Here is a 10,080-nt window from a genome sequence, read left to right on the forward strand (position 1 = left end):
AATGACGTTACGTTCGCAGTATATTTGGTAAGGTTTTCTGAAAATCTACAATAAAAATATTTTTACATGCGTTTAAGGCAATAAACTATTAAAAGAACAAAAAATCGTTTCAGTGAAATATTGTGTAATTCACCTCGTGAACACTAAAAGTAAATATAAATACAGCTTTTCGTGCTCATTCAATGAAATATATTACGATGTTATATGGAAGCAAACAATTATCCCCCTATACTATGGATATTTAAAGGGATGCGAGCACACACTTATGTTAAAGTTGTTTTTTCAGGCCAAGGTATGCCGATGTTTCCTGAACCAAACGTTGGTGGGTAACACAGCGGCTGTGTTTGCTGTTGATATGAGCGAAGATGGTAGCCTTGTTGTCACTTGATCCGCTGATAAGGTACGCCTAATGGCGTTTCATTATTGTGGATTTTTTTGTGGACGGTTTTAGCCAGCTTTTAAAAGGGACAGGGTGCTGCAGAAAAGGAACTGTGTGGTAAAGGGTAAAAAGGGCACATTGTATCTGGCTGTAAAGGCCTTAAAATGAATTGGACAGAAAGTGTTAAAAAACAGTATCCGATTGAAATGACTGCCAAACATTTTAAGTTTTTATGCATTTATACTTTAATTATAACAAATCCCCCCTTAAACTGGACATGGATAGGTGTAATCCCTGTAAACTGGTTATACTAAAGGGACTGAACATCAGATGGTCCCAAAATCGTTCTCAACTCAGTTTACCCGTTACAAAATAGCGAATTTTGGTTTCCCACTGTATTTATTTAGAATGTGAGAGTCACGTGATTAGAACGGATACCTATAATGACGCTATTTTAAATTACTGGTATTTACGTGGTAGACAAACCCTGTAAATTTCGAATTCAAAACAAGGCGTAACGACTGCGAAATTAGACACGTGTGTCGTAAGCGAAGTTTTTTGACATTTTTTATTGCAATTGTTTGATCAGGTGTCCAGTCCCTTTAAAGATTGGAGTTCTTAATGGGTAAGCTATACAAGCAAAAAGTTTAACGGACAATGATTGGACTCATGAGTATAAGGATAAAGATGTGTGTTAGGAAATTTCGGGTTCCGTGTTACTCTAATATGCATATTTCTTATCATCGGCATTTTAGCATTCCATGGTTTTAACGTAAACCTTAATTACAGAAGCGAAGTATGTACATAAAGTTTTATTTCTGGTTGACTGTCTAGATTTGTGTTTTGAGTATTGTTATCAGCATAGCGGAGTGGACGGACCAGTTTTATATCAATCTTTATTACAGACAGAACAACATAGGTAATATACGTCGGGTTTTATTCTTTTTTGTCTAGATAAGTATTCTTTTACAATGTTTACACAAAAGTGTATTAACTTAGTGCATTCTTAGAATCACAATTTACACACTGATTCTTTTTATTTTCGCCAAAATGCTTATTAATTAGTCAATATTTATCCAATATTAAGCAATCAAATCTTTTAGAAATGCAAAATAGCCGAAATATAACCTTTAGTTTATGTAGTTGTTTCCAGATGTCTTTCTGTGACTTGTATAAAATGCAAGTTCTGATTGCAAGGCGTTGACATCTGCTTTATTTGTATACTCTTACCTTGTATAAACAACCCCAGGTCCTTTAGCTTACCTTCAATTTGAAAAGTAAAATGCAAACCGCCATGTTGTTACATGGTCTCAAGATAACTTATATTAATATCTACCCATCACTGATTCAAATATATATATATTCATATATATAATTCATAGTTCATTTATCAAGATATCAATGGTCACATATTATTGCTTACGACTTTCAAAAATGTTTACCTACAAAGTCATTGTATCGGGGCCTCAGAAATGTTACGAACATATGAACATGGAAATTGAGTATCTATCATGAGAACTATCTAAACTCAATCGGAACACATCGGCCATTTTTCATCGAAAAACAACATTAGTAGAAATTAGTAAAATTTATAATAATAATATTAATTGTAGCGTAGTTGCAGTGTCTAAACGTGTAATTTGTATTACTAATTTTTAATTGATTTCCAGTTAAGTGAATAATTGCATAAATAATTAAATTCCTTAGAGTAAGGTTGAGGTGCGAAAATGAAATAACTATGTTCACCAGAGTGATGATGCTGTGCGTACCATTAATAAGATTTATCATTATCTTACCTCTGGTGAATGAAAATGCTTGCAGCGTAGTTAAATGTTATTATAAGTTGTTTTCGCTGGAACTTGGCCGAAGTGCTCCAATTAGTGTAAACACAGTTTCATTAGATAAGGAATGAATCTAATCTAACGAAAGCGTGTCCTGAGGCAAATTGTAATGACCTACTTTCGTTGCTCTTTCATGCAGACTGTGTTTCATAGAACATTTACCATTCCGACGGTGCTCGTATGACAAAGAGGACTGACCTGGCCCCGATATCACAACAAGTACTCGAATTTCAATGTCAATCTTCACTTATTATATCTTTTACGAGCATAGGATGATTCAAATTGTATATGCTTTATTACTTGAAAAAAAAAACAACGTTTGTTCTATCAAAGGTTATGTTCAATAGAATATTTGGACAATAATCTATGGAAAAACATTCTACAGCAAACTATTACTTGAGACCAATCAATTTCTATTGCTCAAGTTCATTATGTGCTCTAAAAATATTTTTCTGTAGAATATTGAGCAATATGTTTTCAACACAATTCACAAGAGTATGCTTTTGTAAGTCTTTAGAGTAAAAAAAATCATAATTTTAAATAATGAAATGCTGTAATATTAAAAAAATGATTTGATCTTGAGATTGAGATCTGACTTAAGTATTTTCTTGATATTGGGACCCAGTTTAAACAACATTTGTTTTACCAACAATAAGCCCGGAATCGCATATTTTCGTCAGTTTTATTTGTTAGTGACGTCCGAACTTTGAATACCATTATCTGTTTAATATCGTGTTAATACCTGCTTTATACTCAATTTGTATTGCAGACATCACAAGATATGATATACCGAATTGTATTTCACATTGGCCGGTTTTGTATTCATTATAGCATTACATTTGTCGGTTGTCTGATTTCGTATGTTGTATATAAATCTTTCAATATGATAATTGCAGAATGTCCGCATATGGAACATCGACAATGATGCTGTATATATGTATATATATTATTGTCATTCAATTGCATTACGTCTGGTAGAAAGGTGCAGCAAAAATTATTTGTTCAGGGTTCTGTTTAAACATAATCTGCTAAAGTGATAGTGAAACATTTATTTGTGATACATTTTAGCAAATTTATCTTTAATTCTTTTTTCTGCAAGACAAGATTTGAGGCTGAGAAATTAATACAGACTTGCGGCTATCCTTAAACAAGGGATCTGTTTACATCTCATTGTTGCAGGATGTCTAAACATTTTGATAATATTCGTTGTACAGTTTGAAAATCAGGCCCATATTTTTCTTAACGTCTTAAGTCTGTTTTAACAAGATTAAGCTAATCTCACTAGTTTTGTTTAGTCCATGATTTCCTTTACATTAGGAGTTATTGTGCTATAACTAGGAATTATCTTGTTGTTTTTAACATTAAGCCTTTTTTCTTTGATTAATATCATATTGAAGTATGTATTTTGGTTGTTTGAAATAAGATACTTAAGCCTGTTAAGCTTATTTGTTTCCGAGAAATCAGTGTCACATATTTTTCTCTTTCATGAACCTCTTGTCATTACTTACATAACTAATAGTAATCAAACACATGATGGTTGATTTAATTGTTCATATGTCAAATGTATGAGTGATTGGGCCGATTATTCAGCATTTTGTTAAAATTTAAAGGTGGAATTGCCTGCTCATTTTAATAAATTTTCACCACAATGTGTCAGAATTATCTCAAGTAAGTTACAATTGTATATCTTCATCGAATATTAAGTAAGGACATGTATAAACACATAGAACATTTTTCAACGTTCACCATAGCAATAATCAATTTTGTACCAAAGTAAGAGTGAGGGCGTGATAGTGAGTGCACTAAAGACTGGCGTGTCAAATACTGGGACATAAAAAAGTAAGTGTAAAAAACGGGTGTGTCAAATACTGGGATGTTAAAAAATAAGTGTAAAGGACGGGAGATTCAAATACTGGGACATTAAAAAGTAAGTGTAAAAGACGGGTGTGTCAAATACTGGGATGTTAAAAATAAGTGTAAAGGACGGGAGTTTCAAATACTGGGACGAAAAGAAGTAAATACAAAGGACGAGCATGTCAACTACCGGGACGTAAAGAAGTAAATGTAATGGAAGAGCATGTCAAATTCTGGGACTTTAAGAAGTAAGTGTAAAAGACGAGCGTGTCAAATACTAGGATGTTAACAAGTAAGTGTAAAAGACGGGCGTGTCAAAAACTGGTACGTTAAAAAGTAAATGTAAAAGAGAAAGAGGGGCGAGTAAAATTCTGGGACATTAAAAAGTAAGTGTAAAAGGCGGGCGTGTCAAATACTGGGACGTATGTTTCAGATTCGTGATTGGCAAGTACTTGGGCATTAAGACGTAAATGTTAGATACTGGTTCGTTAAGAAGTAAGTGTTAGATTCTGGCGTGTCGAATCCTGGTTTGTTAAGAAGTAAGTGGTAGATTCGGGCGTGTCGAATCCTGGTTCTTTAAGAAGTAAGTGTTAGATTCTGGCGTGTCGAATCCTGGTTCGTTAAGAAGTAAGTGTTAGATTCTGGCGTGTCGAATCCTGGTTCGTTAAGAAGTAAGTGTTAGATTCGGGCGTGTCGAATCCTGGTTCGTTAAAAAGTAAGTGTTAGATTCTGGCGTGTAGAATCCTGGTTCGTTAAGAAGAAAGTGTTAGATTCGGGCGTGTCGAATCCTGGTTCGTTAAGAAGTAAGTATAAAAAAGGGTTTGTCAAATACTGGGACATTTAGAGGTAAGTGTCAAATACTAGAAGGTTCAAATGTATGTCAGTCAATTTCACCACGGTATGAATGAAGTATACCGGAGGAAAGTGGTTACCGACAATGTCGTTCAAAGGGAACGAACTAAATCAAGCGTTTATATATTCCAAGGGATTAATTATGTCCTTAAATGTCAACGTAACAACACGACGAATTAAACATTGTCAAGCCCTTGTAAGGTTTAAATTGCACTTATGTTAAATATATTATTTACCTTCATTCAAGTCGTCCTTAAATGAGGGTAACTCTTTCTTTCTAACTTACATTCCAACACCAACAGATGCATATTCTTTCTCTAAGGCTCCTTACGTGGCCAAACAAATGGCTGTTTCAGCCTGTAGTCAGATTCATAAGCCAGACATTTCCTCACTGCCAGTCCATTGCTCAGAAGCTCATCGCGCTGCATGTCCTTTAGAGAAGGGCGGGGTTTTGCTCATTCCAGCTGCAAGGAGGAATTGGTCGGTCGGATCAGTTGTGTTTCGTGCAGGCACAGGGGAATTGCATTGGCTATCAGTGAACTGAAAAAACAATGCTGAAATGTACAAAAGTCCTTCATGCAGAATATACAGCTATGGGAATAGCCTGGCGAACAAGTCCATAATCGCATTCCCTTATGGAATGTAATAACTTTCTTGACCTGGGAGGAAGTGCTAACATTAAAGCCGATCCAGTTTCATTTTCATTAACAAATTGCGGTCCTCGAGAAGTCGAGTGATATTTCCTGGCTCGCCATGAAAAAAAAACGCCTGCCTGTTACGCGATTCATAATTGGACATCTGAAATGCAATATCATTCCTATGAGACTGTTACTTTAATATTGTTATTTCGAAAAAGTATAATTGTTTTCTTCTAAGGCAAACAGAAATTACTGAACTGTTCTATAGAATTCATTGTGATGAGGATATTGTCTTCTAGAGTAGATGAAGTGTCACTGAGTCAGCATCTTGTGTAACTGAGCTTTGTTTAATAATATGGGCAGCAAATTCTTAAAGCATCTACCATGCAATGATAATCGTCTGATTTCTTTGACATTGATTACGTTTGGCCACGTGTCGACCGCCGAAAACTATACTGTTATGTCCAATGTTTCTAAAATACGTATAGGAACCGAAATATTTTGGCCTTTATCATACCTATGGTATGAATGGTGCTTGTTATCAAAGGTTACACAGAACCCATAATAAAAGATAAAATATAATGATTCCAATATCAATAAGTCATATACGTGTAGAATATATTTGAACTGTTAAGTATAACTATTTGATCATCTTCTTAATTAGATAAATAATATGTATTCATAGTTGTCCTATAAACATCATTTATATTTTACTACGTTACTGCTTGATTGCAAGTCTTGAAGTTGTATTTTCAATATTGTAAACAAATTGTCATGGCTGCCGGACCGCCCGGTGGGCACTGTGAGTATCTCCGTACCGATCCTTCTGTTTTATCAGATTGGTCCTCCGATCCATCGGTGATTGAATAGCATTTCACCGGTCCATCGGTGATTGGTCGGACGTTTCAACGGTCCGGCCGCATTTGGTGAGTTTGGATCACGTGGGCATCTCCTGTTCTCTATTTAAACAGCGCTCCTTTCGGGATCAGCAGCTTGACTTTTGACGTCGTTTAGCTCGGTCAGGTCTAGTAGGTTGACCTAACATAAAGAACAAGTTGATTTAACGATCAATTAATTGTTACCAACTATAGCAAACGTAAGAGCTCATTCAACTTAAACTGTTATCTTATAACTATACATGTGTTTGATATTTTGATTCGAAGATACAAGAATACACTATAACCCGTTAAACATTCAGCTCGGTGTTCGATGGGTTTCAACATCTCCCTGGCTCTAAGAAGGTTTTGAATTGGCTGTGTAGGTCGTTACAGTATCTAGCTAAAACCACATTATAATTAACATAAATTGCTTATTATTGCTACGATTTCTGCCTATGATCAGTCCTACGATAGGGGCCGATGAAAATGTTACACCTACTATTGCTAGTTCAGGCCCGTGATATGGGGCCATTGGTGGTGTTGCAACTACTATTGCTACCTATGTTCAGTCCTGCGATAGGGGCCGTTGTTGGTGTTGCAACTACTATTGCTACCTATGTTCAGTCCTGCGATAGGGGCCGTTGTTGGTGTTGCAAGTACTATTGCTGCCTATGTTCAGTCCTGCGATAGGGGCCGTTGTTGGTGTTGCAACTACTATTGCTGCCTATGTTCAGTCCTGCGATAGGGGCCGTTGTTGGTGTTGCAACTACTATTGCTGCCTATGTTCAGTCCTGCGATAGGGACCGTTCTTGATGCTGCAACTACTATTGCTGCCTATGTTCAGTCGTGCGATAGGGGCCGTCGAAGGTGTTGTAACTACTATTGCTGCCTATGTTCAGTCCTGCGATAGGGGCCGTTGTTGGTGTTGCAACTACTATTGCTGCCTATGTTCAGTCCTGCGATAGGGGCCGTTGTTGGTGTTGCAACTACTATTGCTGCCTATGTTCAGTCCTGCGATAGGGACCGTTGTTGGTTTTGTAACTACTATTGCTGCCTATGTTCAGTCCTGCGATAAGGGCCGTTGTTGGTGTTGCAACTTCTATTGCTACCTATGTTCAGTCCTGCGATAGGGGCCGTTGTTGGTGTTGCAACTACTATTGCTGCCTATGTTCAGTCCTGCGATAGGGGCCGTCGTTGGTGTTGCAACTACTATTGCTGCCTATGTTCAGTCCTGCGATAGGGGCCGTTGTTGGTGTTGCAACTACTATTGCTACCTATGTTCAGTCCTGCGATAGGGGCCGTTGAAGGTGTTGCAACTACTATTGCTACCTATGTTCAGTCCTGCGATAGGGGCCGTTGTTGGTGTTGTAAGTACTATTGCTGCCTATATTCAGTCCTGCGATAGGGGCCGTTGTTGGTGTTGCAACTACTATTGCTACCTATGTTCAGTCCTGCGAAAGGGCCGTTGTTGGTGTTGCAACTACTATTGCTACCTATGTTCAGTCCTGCGATAGGGGCCGTTGTTGGTGTTGCAACTACTATTGCTGCCTATGTTCAGTCCTGCGATAGGGGCCGTTATTGGTGTTGCAACTACTTTTGCTGCCTATGTTCAGTCCTGCGATAGGGGCCGTTGAAAGTGTTGCAACTACTATTGCTGCCTATGTTCAGTCCTGCGATAGGGACCGTTGAAGGTGTTGCAACTACTATTGCTACCTATGTTCAGTCCTGCGATAGGGGCCGTTGTTGGTGTTGCAACTACTATTGCTGCCTATGTTCAGTCCTGCGATAGGGGCCGTTGTTGGTGTTGCAACTATTATTGCTGCCTATGTTCAGTCCTGCGATAGGGACCGTCGAAGGTTTGCAACTACTATTGCTGCCTATGTTCAGACCTGCGATAGGAGCCGTCGTTGGTGTTGCAACTACTATTGCTGCCTATGTTCAGTCCTGCGATAGGAGCCGTCGAAGGTGTTGTAACTACTATTGCTACCTATGTTCAGTCCTGCGATAGGGGCCGTCGAAGGTGTTGTAACTACTATTGCTACCTATGTTCACTCCTGCGATAGGGGCCGTTGTTTGTTTTGCAACTACTATTGCTGCCTATGTTCAGAACTGCGATAGGGGCCGTCGAAGGTGTTGCAACTACTATTGCTGCCTATGTTCAGTCCTGCGATTTGGGCCGTTGTTGGTGTTGCAACTACTATTGCTGCCTATGTGCAGTCCTGGGATAGGGGCCGTTGTTGGTGTTGCAATTAATATTGCTGCCTATGTTCAGTCCTGGGATAGGGGCCGTTGATAGTGTTGCAAATGCTATTGCTGCCTATGTTCAGTCCTGCGATAGGGGCCGTTGAAAGTGTTGCAAATGCTATTGCTGCCTATGTTCAGTGCTGCGATAGGGACCGTTACTATTGATGTCTATGTGCAGTCTTATAATAGGACACGTTATTGGTGTTGATACTACTTTTGCTGCCTCTGTTCAGTCCTGTAATAGGGGCCGTTACTATTGCTGTCTATATTCATTTCTGCAATAGGCGCCGTTGCTGTTGATGTCTATGTTCAGTCAAGCAACAGAGACCGTTTTTATTACTGCATACATTCAGTCCTGCGATAGTTGCCGTTGAAGGTGTTGCAAATAATATTGATGTCTATGTTCAGTCCTGCAATAGGGGCTGTTGAAGGTGTTGCAATTATTATTGCTGCATATGTTCAGACCTGCGATAGGGGCTGTTGAAGGTGTTGCAACTTCTATTGCTGGTTTTGTTTAGTCATGCAGTAGATGCTGTTGAAGTTGTTGCAACTACTATTGCTGCCCATGTTCAGTCCTGTGATAGGAGCCGTTGAAGTTGTTGCAACTACTATTACTGCCTATGTCTAATCTAGGGAAGGAGCCATTGAAGGTGTTGCAACTACACTTACTGCCTATGTCTAATCTGGGGAAGGAGCCATTGAAGGTGTTGCAACTACTACTACTGCCTATGTCTAATCTAGGGAAGACGCCGTTGAAGGTGTTGCAACTACTATTACTGCCTATGTCTAATCTAGGGAAGGAGCCGTTGAAGGTGTTGCAACTTCCATTGCTGCCTATGATCAGTCGTGCGATATGGGATGTTGAAAGGGATGTTGTTGCAACTTTTGTTGCTGCATATATTCAGACCTGCGATAGGGGCTGTTGAAGGTGTTGCAACCACTATTGCTGCCACTGTTCAGTTCTGTGATAGATGCCGTTGAAGTTTTTGCATCTTATATTGCTGGCTATGTTCAGTCCTGTGATATATGCTCTTAAAAGTGTTACAACTACTATTGCTGCATATGTTCATTCCTACGATAGGGGCCGTTGAAGGTGTTGCATCTTATATTGCTGCCTATGTTCTGTCCTGCGAATTGGCGGTGTATGAGACACCAGACACATCAAGAGCGGTGTATAAGACACCAGTCACACCGAGGGCTGTGTACGAGACACCAGTCTCACAGAGGGCAGTGTACGAGACACCAGACACACCAAGGGCGGTGTACGAGACACCAGACACACCAAGGGTGGTGTACGAGACACCAGACACACCGTGGGCGGTGTACTAGCAACCAGACACACCAAGGGCGGTGTTACAGCAACCAGACACACCAAGGGCGGTGTATGAGATAAA

This window comes from Mya arenaria, chromosome 6, assembly GCF_026914265.1.
Source record: "Mya arenaria isolate MELC-2E11 chromosome 6, ASM2691426v1".
NCBI classification, from domain to species: Eukaryota; Metazoa; Mollusca; class Bivalvia; order Myida; family Myidae; genus Mya; species Mya arenaria.